Source organism: Octodon degus, unplaced genomic scaffold (genome assembly GCF_000260255.1).
Source record: "Octodon degus isolate 3935 unplaced genomic scaffold, OctDeg1.0 scaffold00036, whole genome shotgun sequence".
NCBI classification, from domain to species: domain Eukaryota; kingdom Metazoa; phylum Chordata; class Mammalia; order Rodentia; family Octodontidae; genus Octodon; species Octodon degus.
The window spans coordinates 8723070-8742770 of record NW_004524612.1 but is presented as its reverse complement, the minus strand read 5'-3'; the positions used below and the strand labels follow the sequence as shown (position 1 = coordinate 8742770).

The 19701-nt window shown below is 48.9% G+C and overlaps 1 protein-coding gene across 4 annotated transcripts in view; it reads right to left on the bottom strand.

Annotated features, from left to right (window-relative positions):
• The window catches only part of Slc39a14 (solute carrier family 39 member 14), a 41249-nt gene extending 25961 nt beyond the window's left edge, over nucleotides 1–15288 (bottom strand). For all 4 annotated transcript variants that reach the window (XM_023714590.1, XM_023714591.1, XM_004630650.2 and 1 more), the window contains exon 1: nucleotides 15182–15288. The gene's annotated coding sequence lies outside the window, so the exon portion shown is untranslated. The remainder of the gene's footprint in view (nucleotides 1–15181) is intronic.
• Nucleotides 15289–19701: the final 4413 nt, after the last annotated feature.

The window sequence follows — 19701 nt, the reverse complement described above, 5'->3', positions numbered from 1 at the left end:
CAATCTCTGATCTTGCAAACCAGCTCTCGCCCATGCCTCGACCCAGGCTCCCAGCTCCGGTCCAGCAGGGCCCCAGGCTGAGATACCAAGTCATGTGCGATCACATGTCCAAGAAAGTGGTTCTCGAAGTATGGCCCCAAGACAGCATCACCAGCATGGGGGGCCTGTTCCTACACCTCTTGGCAACCCTAGCTGACTAATTCAGAATCTCAGGGTTCAGCAAGGCAGGCTCTAATCAAAGGTCCAAGGTGATCAAAGTGCACCTTGAGGCCTTAGGTCTGCAGCTCTTGGAGAAGGAGCCAGAGTTCCATTTCAGACCCCAGAACCAAGGGGAAAAGAGGGGAAGGCTGGTGTGGTGCTGCACAACTGTAATCCCTAATAAATGAACCCTACCCTTAGAAGAAAGGCTACTGAAAATGAGAAGGGGAAAACCCCTTATTTCCAAGTTGGACAAGAAAAGTAGCAGCACAGGAGATTGAGTAATCACACTCATGAATCAGAATTCCTCCACTCTCCCCTAGCTTCCCCTCCACTGTCCCAGCCTCCTACGCAGCACAGCCTCCAGCCAAGGTCACAGGCTGCCCCATCTGGTTACCAAGGTGAAGGCCTGCACAGGGCTCACGTGAGCCACCCTTCTGCCTACAACCGACCGCAGGCTCCAGACACCTGGGTCTCCTCTCCAGTCCCCAGATGGCAGTGCTCATATCACCCCTGCCCCCCACTGCCCTCACCTAGCAGTAGAGCACACCTGAGCTCTGCGCAGGCCCAGAGCACTCACCCTACCTGCCACTGCAAACCCAGACCCACTGCACCCCACCTCTCCCCATCACCACAGCAGGGTGCTGTGTGGGAAATCAGGAGGCTCTGCCAGAAGTCAGAGAGCACAGCCCCATCAGGAAGCTGCCTTCCTCCTGGCTTCCACATCAGGTTGTCTCAGAATGCCAGGCCCATACCCTGAGGTCACAGTTTTGGTTGTTTCCTACCAGTCTGCAAAGGTTAACCCAGCATAACTCTCCCTCCCTAGATACTGCAGGTGAGTGTTGGCCTTCGCCAAGGGTGCAGTGTGTAGGAGCACAGGGTCAAGGGCAGCACCATAAGGTCATCTTCCAGAGGTGCAAAGGAGCCCATGACGCCTGGCCATCTACCCTCTAGAGTCCCCATCTCTGCCAGGGCCACAGCTCTGCAGAGGAGCTGTCCCGAGAGCATACAAGAGCACACAGATGGCTTCCAAAGCAAGGGCAGTGGGTTGCACCTGCAGTCCATGGAGCGATAAACCAGTGTCATGTGTTACAGGGCAGGAGTACCCAGTCTTAAGTTCTCTGTTTTCTAGACAATGGGGTACAAAAGAAGTGACTCTACTAACAACACAACCCTATACACATGTATCTCCACTGCCCTTCTGCTTCCCCACCCGCTCTTTTTTTTTTTTTTTTGTTCAGCCCACCAGGGGAGCGTGTGTGTGTGTGTTTTTGGCCAGTTCAGCCCACCAGGGGGCAGGGCTGGCTGGCATGTGGTGCTGGGGGATTGAACCGCGGTCCCTGTGCTTTGCTAAGATTGTTCTAAGTAGGTGCTTTTAGACCACTGAGCCATCTCACCAGCCCCTCCACACCCACTCTTTAAAAAGGGATCGACATTCTCCCCAGACTTAGTGGCTTACTCACCCTGCTCAACGCCAAGCCCAGGAACTGTCACACAGAAAGGCATCCTGGCTTGTGCATGCTCCAGTTCATGTGGCTTCAACCCCACTTAGAAAAAAGGAAGACCGGACAGAGAATTCTTAGGACAGCACTGTTCACCAAACCCATCAGCAACAGAGTAGATGGATCAAGTTGATTCCAAGTTCGGGGTAACAATCTCGCTTTGTGTCCTTCTCTTTCTTGGAGACCTCCCCTGGTAAGACTGGAAGGGGGCCTCTGCCTAGGAAGTCACTGCACTGCACAATCCCTGGGGACAAGAGCCTGCTCAAATTTTCCTAGTAAAGCCCACGGTGCCCAAGGAATTCAAGTGGCAGAAATGCTGCAATGCTAGCTGAAATAAACTGAAACCCCTCAACCACTCTTGCAGTCTTCCTTAGCATGCAGTCCTCTGGTCACCAGCATAATAAACAGAGACAGCAAGGGTCCAAATCTGAAGTCCACAGCTGGGTGTAGAGGCACAGGCCCACAATACGAGCTACCTCTAGGCTGAGGTGGGAGGAGTCTAAACTCCAGCCCAGGCTCAGCGACTTAGCAAGATCCTGCCTTAAAAAAAATACACAAATGATAGATATACAGCTATTTCCTGTTAGTTCATTGAGAAGAAAGGTTTGTACTAATACTGTTTAGACAAGATATCATGTCTGCATCTTGTCCTCCGGATTACTACTACAAAGACAACAATATGCAATGTTTTTTTTTGTTTTTTGTTTGTAACCGGGGCTTGAACTCTGGCCCTTGAGCTTGCCAGGGAAGCACTTATTCTACTGAGCCATCTCCCTGGCTCCTATGCAATGTATTATAACCATCCCATTAACCTGTTCTGAAACTGTTTCATTGCTATTTTATCTTTTTTCATTAAAATGAATTTTAAAAAATTTTTTAAAGGCAAGTGCAAGGGCAAGCACAAGGGCCTGACTTCAATCCCCAGTACCGCAAAAAAAAAAAAAAAAAGGGGGATGGGGATAGAGCTCACTAAGTTGAAACTCCTTTATCAAAACAAAAATAACACAAGTAACAAAAATTTAAGTAGTCAAGCATGGTAGTAATCCCATGCCTGTAATCCCAGCACTTCGTAGGTCTAGGGAGGATCTCTGTGAGCTTGAAGCCAGCCTGAACTAGTGAGACCTGTCTCAAACAAACAAGTTTTTGCTTTTTATGTATAATCCGTCTGCTCCTATCAGACTATACACTCCACATGGTGGAGACGGGGCCAAGTTGGTTCTCGGAGCCTGGCATCATGCCAGTCCCCAAAGATCAGCTGAAAGAATGTGTGACTTCTCACTGCCAAAATATGGGCACCAGAGTTTTACTGCTTCTGGGTCTCTATTCCCTGGAACTACGCAGGGGTAGAGGAAGGGCCTCTCCTGCACAGGGGTCCTTCAGAATCTGGAGCTGGATTATAAAACTCAAAGTGGGAGGGACCCAAAGGAAGGTGGGGGAGAGGCAGCACAGGCTGGTCGTGCCCTCCCCACAACTGTGAGAACAAAGGTGCCCAGGATGGCAGGTGTCTGATGATGCCACCAAGAATAACATTTTCACTTTGGTCACATCAGGGGAAGGAAAAGGGGAGAACACGGGTCCGGGCTGATTCTGGGCCTCTGGGTGGCTCATGGAAACTCTGAGTCTCACTGCCTTGCACACACCGCCCCTTTCCAAGTGTGGAGGTGGGGAGCAAGGTCACAGCCCGTGGCCCACAGTGCCCTGGATGTGAGGAGGGCTGCCGCAGAAGGGCTGGAAAAGGGGCATGGGCGGCCTGTGGTCGGCTGCCAGGTCTGGAGGAACGGGTGACTTTGTACTTTTTCCACCTTTCTGGGAAGGGAGACAAGAACTTCATGGCTGGCTGCCTGGCAACTACCCAGGGCCCCGGCCCCTGAGAACTGGCCCCACCTTTCAGATGGAGCAAGTCCAATGTGGGGGAAGTGAACAGCAGGGAAACTGATAGGTCAGGGAATGCCACATGGTCAGGGGCAGAGAGCATGGAACACCATCAGGGACAGAGGAGAGCAGGCCATGTCCCCACAGACAACAGGGCTACAACTGGCCCAAGCTTCTGGACTCTGTGCTAAGAAAACAGTACCATTGGGGGCCGGTCCAGGAGCCTCTGGCTTCCAGGAACAAGCCGGGAGCATACCCAAAAGTCCAAGGCTCTCCAGGCCAATAGACCCTTTGGGGTTTCCAGGAAAGAAAGTGAAAGAACCCAGCCACTCAGATCTGCTACCCCTGCCGGGCTTCCCCCAGCCCCAGCAATCCCTGGAGAGAGGTGAGCTTCAGAGGCCAGGCACTGCAAGGTGAAGTGCTGCTTCCCAGAATGGAAGGCATGGGGCCTGGGATCCAGGGACCCTGAGCTGGGCTGCAGTCAATTGTGTTCTTTAGTAACACAAGAGTTTACTAAAGAGCCCAGCAGAATGGCCCTGTAATCCCAGCACTGAGGCGGCTGAGGCAGGAGGGTTGTCAATTCCAGCCAAGCCTAACAAAATGAATAAAAGCTTTCTATAGGTTGAGTATCCCTTGTTGAAAATGGTTCATCCAGGGGTGCCACGCTCCACCCCTGGGGTGTGCTGACAGGGACTGAGACTGGGCATGGTGGCGCATGCCTGTAATCCCAGCACTTGGGAGGCTGAAAACCGGAGAATCACTACAAGTCTGATCTACATAGTGAGACCCTGTAGATCCTGTACTAAAAATACAATTTTAAAAAAAGAAAATACTTCATAAGTATTTCATATTTTACTTTTTAGTTTGGAGAGTTCTGAGCCATGTCTCGTTATCTAATTCAGGCGGACCTTGAACTCACTATCGCCCAGGCTGACCTAGAACTTTCAGCAATCATCCTGCCTCAGCCCCCAGTAGCTAGAATTAGAAGTTTACACCATCAGGCCTAAGTAAGCGTTTCAGATTTTACACACATTTTGAAATATTTACAAATACGTAAGATTTGCATACTGGGGACTGATCCCAGGGCCTTCACACTGAGGCACAGACTAAGTCTCATTTTAAATATTTTGAGACAGAGCACCCTAAACATCCTAGGTTGGGCTCCAATGTGTGATGGGACTCTTGGGCCTTAGCCTCTGAGAGTGCTGAATTACAGGTGTGCGTCACCCACCGGGGTGAAATGAACCTATCTCGTTTGTGCTGTATAATCTGAAAACGATTGGGGACAATATTTTTAATCATTTTGCAGATAAAATAGTGTGGAACTGGCACACCAAATTTCAGATGTGTGCAGTGTTTCTAATATCGGATTTTCAGGTCTGGAATGCCCAACCTATACATAATTTGCTATGCTGCCGCTGTACATTTAACTAATTTTATACCTGTGTGTGTGCTACTCCAGATCAAGGTTGAATATCAAAGTATTTCACGTCTGCCACTATGATAAGCTAAAACCTACTTATCCTTAGCATTTTGTTTGTTTCTTAAGACAGGGACTCACTATGTGGCTCAAGCTGGTCTGGAACTTGCAGTGATCCTTCTGCGTCAGCCTCCCCAGTGCTGGGATGAGAGGTGTGTGTCACACTCCAGCCTCCTGTGCCAGCCCTTCCTGCCTGGAGGTGTAGGATAAACTACAAGCACAGGAGGAAGACCTCCATGGGAAGGGAGGCAGTCAGCAAAATGCTCCAGGGAGGACAGCCTGGGTGCTGGCTCGCTTTGCAGGCAACACTGGCTCAGCCCTGCTCTGTCAGCCCCATCAGCACTGCCCACACTGCATACCTGTGCGTCCCCTTTTCCTCCTGAGCTCTGTCATAACCCCAATGAGAACTGCTAGGGTCTCCATAGCTGCCTGGCCCTGTCCTAAACAGGCTTGCATCATTCCACGTAATCTTTCCAACTATGTTGGTATTATTATCATCTGTACCACTGGCCATTGAGCCCTGAGACTTTACCATATGCTGTATCTCTAGTATTTTAAGAAAGTTTTTAGACACGATATTGCTAAGTGGCCCATGCTGGGCTCAAATTTACAATCATCCTGCTTCAGCCTCCCAGAGTAGTGGGATTAGAGGTATATTCCATCACGTTCAACTTGTGTCAATTAAAAAAAAATTTAAAGGTAGAAGGAGCTGGGCATGGTAGCACACATCTGGAATCCTGGCTGCTCAAAGAGGATGAAGCAGGAGGATTTCAAGTTTGAGATAGCTTGGACAATCTAGAGAGACCCAGTCTCCAAATAAAAAGGATTGGGGTGTAGCTAAGTGATTCAGTGCTTGGTTAGCACTTTTGAGGCCCTGCGGTCAATCCTCAGCACCACAAAACAAAAAGCTATAATAATTATCTGAGACCTAGAGTGGAACCAGATTGGAAAGTAGAATTTTCAATGATGAAGTAGCAATCTCAAGGCAAAATCCACCTGGTATTTGAAAAGACCCTAAAAAGAATAAGCCATATTTTTTTAAGAAAGGAGACTGGTTGTGGCCTCTAATCCCACAAACAGTGAGAGGCTGAGGCAGAAGGATTTTGGGGGTGGGAGGGATCAAAAGAAAAGGAGAAGAGAGATCTGGACACCAACATGCAGAAGGGATGGTGGTATAAACAGAGCCAGAGACCTGTGCCATGTCGCCCCCAAGCCAAGAGATGCCAGATGCCAGCAGCAGCTGAAAAAGGCAAGTATGTTCTCCCCCAGGGCACCAGCCTCCCAAATGCAAGATCTATTTCTGTTGTGGGAAGCCATTCGTGCTCATGGTGACTTGTCAGGCAGCCCTGGGAAACCAATGTATGTACTAGGTAAACACTGCGGCTGGAACAAAGGCCTGATTGCTTTAACTGCGGCTGTCAGGATCTGAAAACAGACTGCAGTGACCTGGCCTGTGTGTGTGGGCTGGACCTGTGACATGCGACATCATGCCTGGGATTGTGTTGAGGCGTCTGATGAAAGGGATCTTGCAGTTCTTAGTTGACACTGAGACAGGGAAGGAAACGTGGGGAGCCCCATAGGAACTGAAGGTGGATCTTGGCTGGAGACCAACAAGAAAAGCAGGGCTGGTCCTATAGCCACAAGGAGCCAAATTCTGCTCAGCCACGTGCTTGGCAGAGTCCCACCCTCATCTCAAATGAGAATGCCAGGGACACCCAGATTCCAACTTTTTGGGACCCCCCCCCCCAGTCAACATCACACGGTGCCCAAACTTCTGACCAACACAATGAAGTGATACGGGTGTCAGCTGTGCTAAAGCACCTTTGTTCCCTGGAGCAGTGAAAGGCTAATGCTGGAGACAGTAACAGAGCCAGGAATACAGGGTCTCCTTGTTTCTTCCTGTTCCGGCTGACTTCCCATTAACTCACCCCACTGACAATGTTAATCACCTGCCTACGCGGAGCAGGTGGTAGTGGACCTGAGCTGTCGTATATCCAAGTGCACCTCTAGATCCAGAGTCCCATATGCTTTATGACTTGGCATGGAGTTCAGGCTGGCCTGGAACTCATGAAGATCCTCCTGCCTCAGCCCACTGAGTGCTGGGATTATAGGTGAGTGCCACTATGCCTGGCTTAACTAGGAAAGTGCACCTCTACGTCTGTATTTAATCATCAAAACGTGAGTTGAGGCAAACAGTTCTACAGTCCACAAAAAGAAAAAAAATGTGCACATCGAGAGAGAGAGAGAGAGAGAGAGAGAGAGAGAGAGAGAGAGAGAGAGAAGGGGAAAGTTGTTGAGCTGGGCATGGTGGTGCATGCCTATGACCCCAGCAGTCCGGGAGGCCGAGGCAGAAAGATCCTTGAAACCTAGCGGTCAGCTTGGGCTACATACTGAGTTCAAGGCCAGCCTGAAGCACAGAGTGAGACCCTATCAAAAAGAAAAAAGGAGAAGAATCAATCCTCAGGCATAAGCCATAGTAATAATTGTTATAAGCCTCCCAGATGGCAGCTAAAATTAGAGGATGAGGCACAAGAGGAAACTGTCTTGTATGGTCTCAAAGGGGGCCTGAGCCTACAAATTAAAAAAAGGACCAACTTTTTCAGTGGGGAAAAGCAGCAGGGCACCAATGTGACCAAGTGACCCAGTAGATATCACCAGTAACATGACACACTGGGCACAAAGGTATGGCAAAGTATATGCTTAGCAGGAGAGGCACTAGGCTTAATCCCTAGCACGTGTGCACGCATGCGCGCGCGCACACACACACGCGCACGCACACACACACACACACACACACACACACACACACACACAGCATCTCATTACCAGACTATGCTCCAAAAGGCACACAACATTCACTACAGCACAGTTCTTGATGAAAATGCAGGTCCACAGCCTAAGGATCACAGAGCACTGCTACCGATCGGAAGAGACAGGAGAAGCACCAACTGACTCACCAGGAGATTGTGGATTGTCTGCTCTGGAACAGGCAAAGGACATTACTGAAGACATCTGTGACATTCAGGAAAGGCCTGCATTTGTAATATTGCACCAGTGTTGATTCTCTGCTCCTGGCAATTTGTATGCCAGCATGAGAAATCTATTTTTGCAGCGTTTCAGCACATTTGATTCAAAAGTTTAAAGCCAGGCATGGGCGTTCATGCCTATAATCCCAGCACTTGGGAAGATGAGGCCGGAGGAGTGTGAGTTTGAGGCCAGCTTTGGCTAACAGCTAGATCCTGTCTCTAAATAAATAAGAGAAAATTATACCTCATAAATCACACAGTGTGCATCAATTAAAAGTGTTAAAATTAAGGGAGAAGACGTGGTAACAAATGCTCGTAAACCCAGCCCTCTGGGAGGCTGAGGCAAGAGAATGCGAGTTCCCCAGCCTGAACAACCCAGTGAGACCCTGACTCAAGGAAATAAAACAGAAATAGGTTGGGGCTACAGTGTAGCATGAAGGCCCGAGGAGGTTCAAACCCTACTACCACCAAAAACATAATTCATTAGTTGCTAAAATAAAGGAAATGGCTGCGTAAATTATGATGCACCCATAAAATAGTACAGAAACACAAAAAAACTATTTAGGAGGTTCTGTGGAATGCTTACATTTCTGAAAGATTTTAAGGATAGTAGGTTTGTTTTTTTACTTATTTATTTTATGGAAAAAAGGTAAAACAAAATCCTATAACAACATAGTAGCTAACAATAACTAATACATTACATGTTGTCATCTTTAAAGTAGTTGCTCAGGGTATAAGATACGGGCATAAAAATTTCTCCAACCGACATTAGCACAAACCCTCCTGTATAATGAACTAAGACACATTGACAGTATAGCTGACTCGCATTTTTCCCTTTTCCCTACTGTCCTTTCCCTTTTCACCCATCCTACTTCCTTTTACGTTTGAACAATTTCTGCCTAGTTCACAATATCTACTGTACATTTTAGACCTTATTTACACTTTCAGTTTCTCACACCAGGGACACAATACGATGTTTACAAAGTGAGTCTGAATTATTTCACTTAAGAGTATGGTCTCAAGTTGTATCCATTTACCTATAAAAGTCTCCAGTTTATCCTTCTTAAAGGCTGACTAGTATTCCACAGTATAAAAATACCACATGTTTTTTATCCATTCCTCAATAGCTTGCATTTCGCTTGCTTCCAAGAGTCAGCTATGATCTTGGAGTCTTTTTAAGGAGTCTTCACAGTGGCCATACTAGTCTACACTCCCACCAGCAGTGGAGAAGGGCTCCTTTGGTCCCCATAGCCCCTCTAGCATTTGTAATTGGCTGACTTCCTGTCGATAGCCCCTCTCTCTGGGGTGAGATGGGATTTCAGTGTTGTTCTAATTTGCATCTCTCAAATGACCAGTGATGCTGAACATTTTTCATACATTTATCTGCTACTTGTATTTCTTCATCTGAGAAGTATATATCCATCTCAGATGCCAGTTTTTTAATTGGGTCTTTGAATTTAGTATAATGAATTTTTTGTTTGCTGGTTTTTTGAGGCAGGGTCTCGCTACATAGTTCAGGCTGACCCTGAATTCACTACATAGCCCAGGTTAGCCTCAAACTGGCAGCAATCTTCCTGCCTCAGTGCTGGGATTAGAGATGTGCATCACCACACTGAGCTAAACTATTTTACATATTAACAAGTAGTGGCCTTATTTTTGTGGTTTGTATGAATAAATCACTTTTTAAAATTTTCTCAGTTTGACATTTTAACACAGTAAATATCAACAGATGTAACTGTATAAACAAAGGATAGTACCAAGGAATCCTAGTGTCAACAAGCAAGAGAATGACTAATGAAGAGAGACTTATGGGGAAAAAAAAGAACTGCAATTAGGCATGTGTAGGACTCTAGCATCTGAGACAGACTGGATCAGGCACCTTCAGGGCAGTATGCCCACAGACGTACGGAGGGTTCTTAATGTGGTCTGCATTTTCTTTTAGGCCAAGTGTGATTGCATAGCCCCGTATTGCCAGCATTTTGGAGGCTGAGACAGGACAGCCACAAGTTTCAGGCCAGCCTGAGCTACATAGTGAGTCCAAGGTTATACAACAAGACCCTGTCTCAAACCAAAAAAAAAAAAAAAAAGAGTAATATTAAATTCTTTTTTTAAATGAAAGCCAATTACTGCCGTGCTGGCCCCACCCCCGGGGCAGGCTGAGATGGCAATTGAGACTGGGCATGGTGGCACACACCTGTAATCCCAGCACTTGGGAGGCTGTAAATGGGAGGATCACTACGAGTCCATCTATGCAGTAAGACCCTGTAGACCCTGTCCTAAAATACAGGAAAAAAAAAAGCCAATTAAATTTGATGTACCTAACCTCTTACTCAGCAATTTCATTTCATAGAATTTCCTCTAGCCAGGGGTGGTGATGCACACCTGTAACCCCAGCACTTGGGAGACCAAGGCAGGAGTATCACTATGAGTTTGAGGTCAGTCTGGGCTACGTAGTGAGTTAAAGGGCAGCATGAACTACAGAGTGAGGCCCTAACTACAAAATAAAAAAAAAAAAAAAAGGAGGGGGCCAGTTCTGATTTTATTTTTTTAACAATGTAAGTACAAAGCCTAGTGAAAAACTTTCCAAAAAAAGAAAACTGGCCATCACAGGTGGTTCAGACAGGTATGATTTCTATATACAATTTTAAAAGTCTAAGTAGAGAATCCAGAGACTCAGAGAAACAGCTGTGGTCTGGAACCAAGACCTGGCAAAGGGCCTGGCGCAGCATTTTCCGAGAATGCTGCAGGACCCAGGTTTGATTCCCCAGCACAGCAAAAAAAAAATGTATTGGTGAATAAAAAGGTTTAAAAAATGTATATTTTAAAGATAAATTCCCAACTGAAGAGGAGGGAAGACAGAAAGGAAGGACTAGTTCTGATTCTGCGATGTAGGCGCCCATGTACACTGACCAGAGAGATTGCTGGGAGCTCACAGAGGCCTCCGCTGGGCACCCACAAGAAAGGTGAAGCCTCCGTCCTACAGCTTCAGCCAACTAAAACCTGCCAACAGCTGGAAGAGCAAGGACACCAGTTCTTCCCTACAGTCCCCAGCAAGGAACATAGCCCTGTGGACATTTTCATTTTAGCCAATTAGACTCATCCTGGGCACTGAACCAACATACCTGTAAGAAATAAAATTGTGTTGTTTTAAAAAAAAATAAAAAAATAAAATAAATAAAAAAAATAAATAAAGATAAATTACTGGGGCTGGCCAAATAGCTCAGGGGATTAAAGCGTCTGCAAGCAGATGCAGGGCCTGGGGTTTCAATCCCTGGACTGGCCATGCCAGCCCCGGCCCCTGGGAGCACATTGAGATAGCAACTGAGACTGGGCATGGTGTCCCAGCTCTTGGGAGGCTGTAAACAGCTGGATCACTACCTAGTAATGAAACCCTGAACACCCTGTAGACCCTTCCTAAAATACAAAAAAGAAAAAAAAATTAGTATTTCTCTTTGGGCCAGGGAGATAGCTCAGTAGAATGAGTGCTTGCCTGCTAACCGCAATGTCCTGAGTTCAGTCCCAGGTACCACCAAAAAAAATAAAAACATAAAAAAAAAAAAAATACTTAAAATGTTTTTTTATTTTTAATTCCTAACTTTTAATGGATTTCTTTTCTTCTTCCTTTTTGATTTTTTTTAAAAATTGACTACTGATACTGATACTGAGACCCTCCAGGCCCTCCACAGTAATAAAGAGTGCTGTGGCCTTCTCCCTCCACCCAACCGTCTGCATACTGTGCTGATGCTGCCACTGCCACTGCTGCAGGTTTGGAGGCTGACAACAGTCAGAACTCCAGTTGCCAGGGCAGGGACTTGAGTTTCCCAGGGCTGGGTAAGCTGGGCTCCTTGGCTCCTGTATCCTGGTTCCTGGCCTGATGCAGGATAGAGGGCCAGGCAGGGGGCTCCTCATCCCATCTGGGCCCAACCAGGGCCTCTCTGGTGCCGCCAGCAGCCCCCACCTTGGGGCAAGCATGAGGCCCTGGCTGGCAGCAGTCCCCAGCTAAAGACTCTGGACTCCTTATCTCTTGGCATCCTGCCTCAGGCCAGAGGATCACCTGCCAGAGATCTAGGGATGGGGGGCCCTCCCTTCACTCACTCTGTACCCTCCCCTTTCCTTGGGGAGTCCAAATAGAGAAAGGAGGAGATGCCCTCAGAGATGGATGTCCACAGCAGAGGGACATCCATCCATCCATCTCTGTTTCTCTGTCTGCACAGGGACAAGTGACTGACTGCCTGCTCTTCAGTGGTCCAAGTGAAACACTGCGGCCAATCTTGATGGTCTTCCCCATCAAGTGCCTCGGCCACAGGCAAGCAATGCGACTTGGGGGCCCCTTGAACTTGTGATCCTCCTGCCTCGGCTTCCTGAACAGGGGAGAGGGACAACAGGTACACAACACATTCAGCCAAGTGTGTTTTGTTTTAAAGCAAAGTCCCTCCAGATAACATGCTACCAGCATGTGTTTCTGCAAAGCAGCGAGGTGCTACATTCCACAAATAAGTAGAAAGTGGCAAATGACACCGGCACAGGAGATGGCCCCACTCACCAAAGCCACTCCCTTTCACTGGGCATTGCTGAGATCCCAAGACTGTGGGCAAGGAGAGTGGGCAGGTAAGGAAACAGGATGCATTTGAATACAGGGAATATCCTGTAACTCACATATGCTGTATACACACGCGTGCACACACACTCAGGCACAGCCCAGGCTTTGAGAGTCTGTTAGGCACCATCAGCCCAGAGATGGAATATTTCTTCCCTGAAGAACTCAAAGTAGTATCCAGAACTAAAATGAAGAGCATCTCTTTTCCCTATCTCTGGCCAATGAGTCTGTGGGATAAGCCCCACAGGCCACAGGAAGTACAGAACCTGCACCCACAGAGCTGAGGAGGACAGGAATTCACTCATGGCCAGGCTCCCACCAGCCCTACAGCCTGCTGGCCACATCAGCTTCTGAGAACCCTAAATTACCACTCCATTCCAGGTAAAGACCAGGTCCCCACTCCACAGGGCACTGAGAACAGACCACTGAGGGTAAGCAGCTCCTCACTGCTGGAGAGTGGGGGGACCAAGATTTAAACACAGGCCCATCTGCTCAAAAGCCCCACCCCGCCCCCACCTGAAATGCAGTGAGCTCCCCTAAACCTAGATGCACCCTGTGTGGACACCACTCTTGCGCTGCTTGCTACTTTACTCCTTATATGTGCCATTCTCTCAGGAGCCTGCACCAGAAGGGCAGGAGCCGGGCCTTCTGCCCGGCCTACCCAGCACAGCAGCCCCAGAGCACAAACCAGCCACTGTGCATCTGACTTGGCTCTGCTCCCTGGGACAACACTGGGTATGGATTTGTGCTCAGAGTCACGGAGCTCTGGTGCCTCCAGGAGCCCATGATTCTCACTTCTCCAGCCTACAGAACAAGGCCAGCCAGGTGTGCCGGCACACACCTCCCAGCACTCAGAAGGCTGAGACAGAGGGATCATAAATTCCAGCCCAATTCAGCAAGTCGCTGTCTCAAAACTGGAATAACTGAAAAATAAAATATGGCTTTTTTTTTTTTAGTATGTGTGCTAAGAATTGTATACAAAGTGAATCATCCGTACTGATCCTCAACACAACCAATAAAATCTCAAACATGGAAGAAAGAAAGAAAGAAAGAAAGAAAGAAAGAAAGAAAGAAAGAAAGAAAGAAAGAACAAGCAAGCAAGCCATTCAGAGGAAATAGCTCAGTGCAAAGGCTCTGGGTTCGATTCCCAGTACTGCCAAAAACCCACAACCTGGGCGGTCAATAAAATGGCCACTCCCACCCCTTGGGTTACGGGGTTTCTCAGCCAACAGCTGGCTCATTTCCTCCCTCTGCCTTTTACTCACCCACACGCCAGGTGAGCAACAAAGGCCAGATTAACCGGAAAAAAGCCTGCTGGCCTAGCACTTCAGGAAAAAGAAACTCTATCCAGGATCTCCGGGCCCACTGTGATCCTAGTCCACCTGCACAGCCTCTGAAGAGGGCACCCCTGATGAAAATCGAACCTGGGCCTCCAACAGGAGGGGCAACGTGAGGCTTCAATTCTAGCTGTTAAAAGTTGATTCTGGACATTCCTTCTCTTGTTCCATCAAAATGATGAGATCTTCCCCAGTTTCTAGTTTTAGAAGTAAACCTTACAGAATTGTACAGACTGTGCCCAAGAGATCCATCTGACCTTAGTACTGATCAGAGCCCTTTCCAAGGTCGCAGAGGAAGTCAGCAGTACAGCCAGAACAGAAGCCAGGATGGCCATTCCAGATGGGGCCCTGGCTAGCATCACTACCCCCCAGCAGGCTCCGCCTACCCCAACTAGGGGCTGGAGGTACCTGAGAAGAGAGGAATAAAGTCACAAATCCAGATCCAGGCTGCTGGGAAGGATCCCTCCCTTCTGTTTAGGCCATGGGAGTGCACTCAACCCCTCACCGACCAAATCATGATCAGAGTCCTCTTGGACGCGCAAGCTATTTAACCATTTGCAGAACCCAGGCCCAAGCAGAGGCTCGATCCTTAAAAGAACCCAGAGCAGAAGAAAATTCCCTAGTTAACCGGCCCTGCAGATCACAAGGTGAAACTGTGGAGATGCTATTCTGGCCCGCAGCCCTGAAACGCCAAGAGGGAGCGTTCCCAACTTGGTCAGGACTGCAAATATAGCCGAAAAGCCATCCTCGCGGTACGCCCGGTGAGAGTTTAGCTCCGTTCTCCTCTGCTGTCCCCGGCTCCAGCTCCCGCCTCCTGAAAGATCTGGGGCGCTGATCTTCAGCTGAGGGGTGGCCTGGCGCGGGTGAGGGTACGCAGTTCCTGGAAAGCAAAATCCAGACACCATGCCCCTTCGGTGCAGCAAGGCAGCACATCAGATTTACCCATCCACTCTGCTTTCCTGCGCCCCTGCGCCCCGGGCCCCTGGCTCCAGGAAGCCTGTCTCAGCCTTTCCACGAAGCTACTGACGTCCCGGGTGCCCTTCTCCAGCTTACACATCCGCGCTCTCAGCCGAACGGACCGCGCGTTGCCCTCGCTCCCCTCGCCGTCGCGAAACCTGCTCCGGGTCGCCCTCCCGCGCCCATCCTGAGCGCCGGCTCCCCGCGCTCACCTGCAGCCTGCAACCGGGCCGCGCAGCCTCACCCTCCACCAGGCCGGGAGCCGCTGGGTACTGGCGTCCGCGCACACCGCCGCGTGCCCCCTCCCTCGCTGCGTCCGGCCCGGCCGCCGCGCGCATGCCCGCTATATACCCGGCGCGTCGGCGCAGGCCCGCCCCCACCCCGCCCCGCCCCTCCCCGCGCTCCCCGGGGCTGCCACGTGGGGCGAGCGGCTGCGCCCTAGCCCTCCTGCCCCTGGGGGACAGCGCGGGCGCGACCTCCGCTTGCCGGACTCGCCGGCTCTGCGCTTGCTTTCCATCCCAGAGCCTCCAGGTCGCGCAGGCTCCTCTGCCTGGAAAACCTCCGTTACACCGTCTACGTGGGAAGCGCTGCCCACCTCCTCGCGCACTGTGGAGGAGGGAGCGCCCCGGCGGACACGTGTGCGTTCACTTTTATATGTTTCCCTCGCGACTCTGAGATGTACTGTGGGTGGGGCAGCCACATAGACTTTCTTCTGCATACTTCCACCAGCCAAAAGAGCCAAAATGTCCTGTTCTAGTTCCAAATAAACCATATTATATTCACTTTTCAAACTACATTTCACTCCACGTCCCCCAAACAGACTCCGAAGGAGCCGTGTCGGTTAACCCAAATGCTGTTGGCTGGAGGAAAGATCTGGGAGTCTCTTCCGCTGTGGGGTGGGCCTGTGGATCTGGATTATCAAGGCTCGGGAATGCAAATTGCTTGAGAAAATAAATTACCCATTAAATCCTCATTGTTTTGCCCTGCTGGAAGTCAGGATTATTTCCTCTATAGTTAAACCAGCTGCCACCCGGGGCTGGGAGAACTGGGGTGGGGGGTGGCTTCCCACAGGAGCTGCGGCCAGTTAGGACCGCGGTTCTGACACAATGACGCCAGCCCAGCTGCTGCCCGGAGTCGCTGAATTGGAGCAGAGAAGGGAGACAGCATCCCACTCTGAAAGAATCTCGGGGCGAACACACCCATCAAGGCGGGGCTAAAAAGGAAAGGAAGGCTACTGTCCGAGCAGGTGGCAGGAAGGAGCCCGAGCCCCAAGAACTGGGAGAGAGGGGGAGCAAGCCCTGAAGCTGGGCCAGATTGTTCTGGTCACTCTGGAAGAGACTAGCTGTGCCTGGATTCTTCTAAAATTCAATTATCCTCACCCTGTTATTACAGTGCTCCAGCGGATCTAGGGGCGAGCCAGGGCTCTCGTTTATTTTCCAAGTAATTCCAAGGTAATGATATCTCTGGCACGGTTTCCCCCAGAGCCCCCGCATCTCTGTAATAACCCTATTTACCTTTTTGGGTCCAAGTCACAGTGTTCTGCAGACATTATGTCATCCATGGGGGAACTCTAATCCGAAATGCAGAGGCCAGTCCCTATCAGGCCTTTGCCTGGGAACTAGAAAAGAAATCAGAAGCCCACCCAGCGATAAAGCAAACACAGCGCACAACGCAGAATAGTGAAGGAGTGCTAGTCTTTCCCAAAAACTGGGGTCCCAGAGTTGTCCATAGCACTTCCCAGCAAGCTGTCAATAATACATGTAGGAGCACTGGCTTCTGTCAAAGACGCTGCTCAAAGTACGGATGGAGAGGCAGGAAGGCGGAGACACCCACCACGGGGCCTACCAGCAGATAGTCTCACTTGTTTGTACCCAGAGTAAATGTGGAGCTGCCAAAGTCCACATGGGCACCCAAAGCTGATAAGCTATCGGTAATCCGTGAGGAACTGCGCGGGAATACAATTAATTATTAACATTGCTCAAAATCAAAAGGCCCGTAATCTCCGTGTCTACCCCCACACAAAATTCTTTAGAGTAGCCCGGCTTAATCCTCTCTCATCACTGATAGTGCTGTCCCTCATACTTGCTGCCAGATTGGGGCCTCAAATCTCTCATCTTTCCCTTCCTTAAGGCGCCCTTCCCCCTCCTCTAATTACCCCATTTCTATGTGCCAGAATTCCAACTTTCCAGTCAACTTCCCCAGCAAGCTGCTCAGCTGTCTGTTTAAAACGATTTATCCTTTCAAACTGTTTTGACTATAATCCACATTTTAAACGGAGCTCATTTGCTCTCTCTCGCTGTCTCTCTCTCTCTCTCTCTCTCTCTCTCTCTCTCTCTCTCTCTGTGTGTGTGTGTGTGTGTGTGTGTGTGTGTGTGTGTGTTACCGGGGATTGAATCCAAGGCCTTCATAGTACCTTTTTTTTATTTTGCAACAGGGTCTCACTAGGTTGCCCAGGCTGGGTTTGAACTTGCAATCCTCCTGCCTCAGCCTCCCATAGTGCTAGAATTACAAGCATACACCAGCGTATCTAGCTCCCACTTATTTACATATGTATGTATGTATGTATCTTTTTGAAACAAGGTCTCACTGTTCAGTTGAGGTTGGCCTTGAGTTTGCTTTATAGCCCAGGCTGGTCTTGAACTTGCAAGGATCATTCTCGAGACTTCAACCTCCTGAGTGCTGGGATTACAGGCATGGGCCACCACACCTGGCTCAGTGGCTCCCACTTGAAAACATTAATATGCTACATGTTATAATCCCAGCATTCTAGAAACTGAGGCAGGAAGACTGCTGTGAATTTGAGAGTTTGTGGGCAGCCTGGACTATATAGTGAGTTCAAGGCCAGAGAGACCTATATAGAGATCCTGTCCCCCCTCAAAACAAACAAAATAATAATAATAGTAATAATGCCAGTAAAAAAAAATATAATAAGCAAAAATTTCACAGAATGGAGCCTGGGAATATAGCCCAGTGGTAGAATGCTTGCTTAGCATTTAAGGGGCCCTGGATTTGATCCCTCGCATCTCAAAAAAAAAAAAAAGTTCTAATACCAGTGTACCCATCTATAAAATACACTGACAGTTATAATTCATTTTTTAAAATTAAGTTTTCTTGAACTTCCAATATTCAATTTTTTCCCAATCTTGTATATCTGTTAATCTGAGCAACCGATGTGAAGATAAAAATAGATAATTCCAAGTACAGTCAAATGACAAACTCACTACACTGATTTCATGACCATTAATGAGTTGTAATCTACAGAATAAATTTGGTATATAGTTCTTACATTTTTTTCCTTCAAACTATTTCATTTCTACCTCTAACCTTATTAGATCTTTTTTATTGTATTTTATGCATTTAGTACAGGGTATACAGGGTCTCATTACACAGATCAGACTGGTAGTGATTCTCCTGTTTTCAGCCTCCCAAGCACTGGGATTACAGGAATGTGCCACCACACCCAGTCTCAATCGCCCTCTCAACTTTTGCCCAGGGGAGTGGGGCATGCCGGGGATTGAACCCAGGCTGCTGCAATCTGCCCAAGCAGATGCTTTAGTCCACTGAGCTATCCGGTCGGCCCTTCACCTCATTAGATCTTAATCTCTATTGTTTACTAAAGGTTTCCAGGTGAAGCTGCATGCCCTAAGGTAACATCTTGCACACAAGCAATTCACAATAAATACGTGTTGGGTGAATGGAACAGGCAGCTCACTGAAGGCTTGGTGTTGGGCAATATATAAGGAAACTGGGCACAAAAATCTGACACTTAACTGCTGCTGTTTCCCTTCCGACCAGAGACCATACCTACCTCTGCCAAAGGGAAAAACCAGCATTTCAAAAGAAACCAGAACTCCACCCCTGCCTAACTGCATGGAGGGCTGGGCTGCTGTGGACTCCTGGGTGGCCCGTGTTGGCCAGGGGGCAATTTGAGGAGCAAGATGGGCCAAAATCTTCCTGTGCCAGCCCTTGCTTAGCTCAAGGTCAAGGTGGACTTCTGCAGAAGACCACAGCTTTTCTCTCCCAGGTTTCTCTGGTACTTTCTTCAGGGGAGGGGAATGACTACACACACACACACCCACCCACCCACCCACCCCAACCGGGGATTTCACTCATGCCCTTGCACTTACTAGGCAAGCGCTTATTCTACTGAGCCATCTCCCCCGTCTTTGTTTGTTTTGTATTTTAGGGTAGGAACTACAGAGTGTTCAGGGTCTCACTACTAGATTGAACTCATAGTGATCTAACTGTTTACAGCTTCCCAAGAGCTGGGATTACAAGCGCATGCCACCACACCCAGTCTCAATAGCCATCTCAGCGAGCCCTGGGGGCGGGGCCAGCATGGCAGGCCCCTGTGCCTGCTTGCAGGCCCTTTAATCCGCTGAGCTATTTGGCCGGCACTGTTTGTGTTTGAGACAAACTTCCAGGGATTGAACTCAGACCCTTGTGCTTGCCAGGGAAGCACTTATTCCACTGAGCCATCTCCTTGGCCCCCCCACACTTTTCACTCTTTAGTTCAAGTTGGCCTTGAGGCCTTGAACACAGTATGTAGTGCACGCTGGTCTCAAAGTTGTGATTCCTCTGCGTCAGCCTCCCAGACTGCTGGGATAACATCCCTGTATCTGACTATATATATAAAGTTTTGGGGGGCTGGTGAGATGGCTCAGTGTTCTAAAGCACCTGCTTAGAACAAGCTTAGCAAAGCACAGGGACCGCGGTTCAATCCCCCAGCACC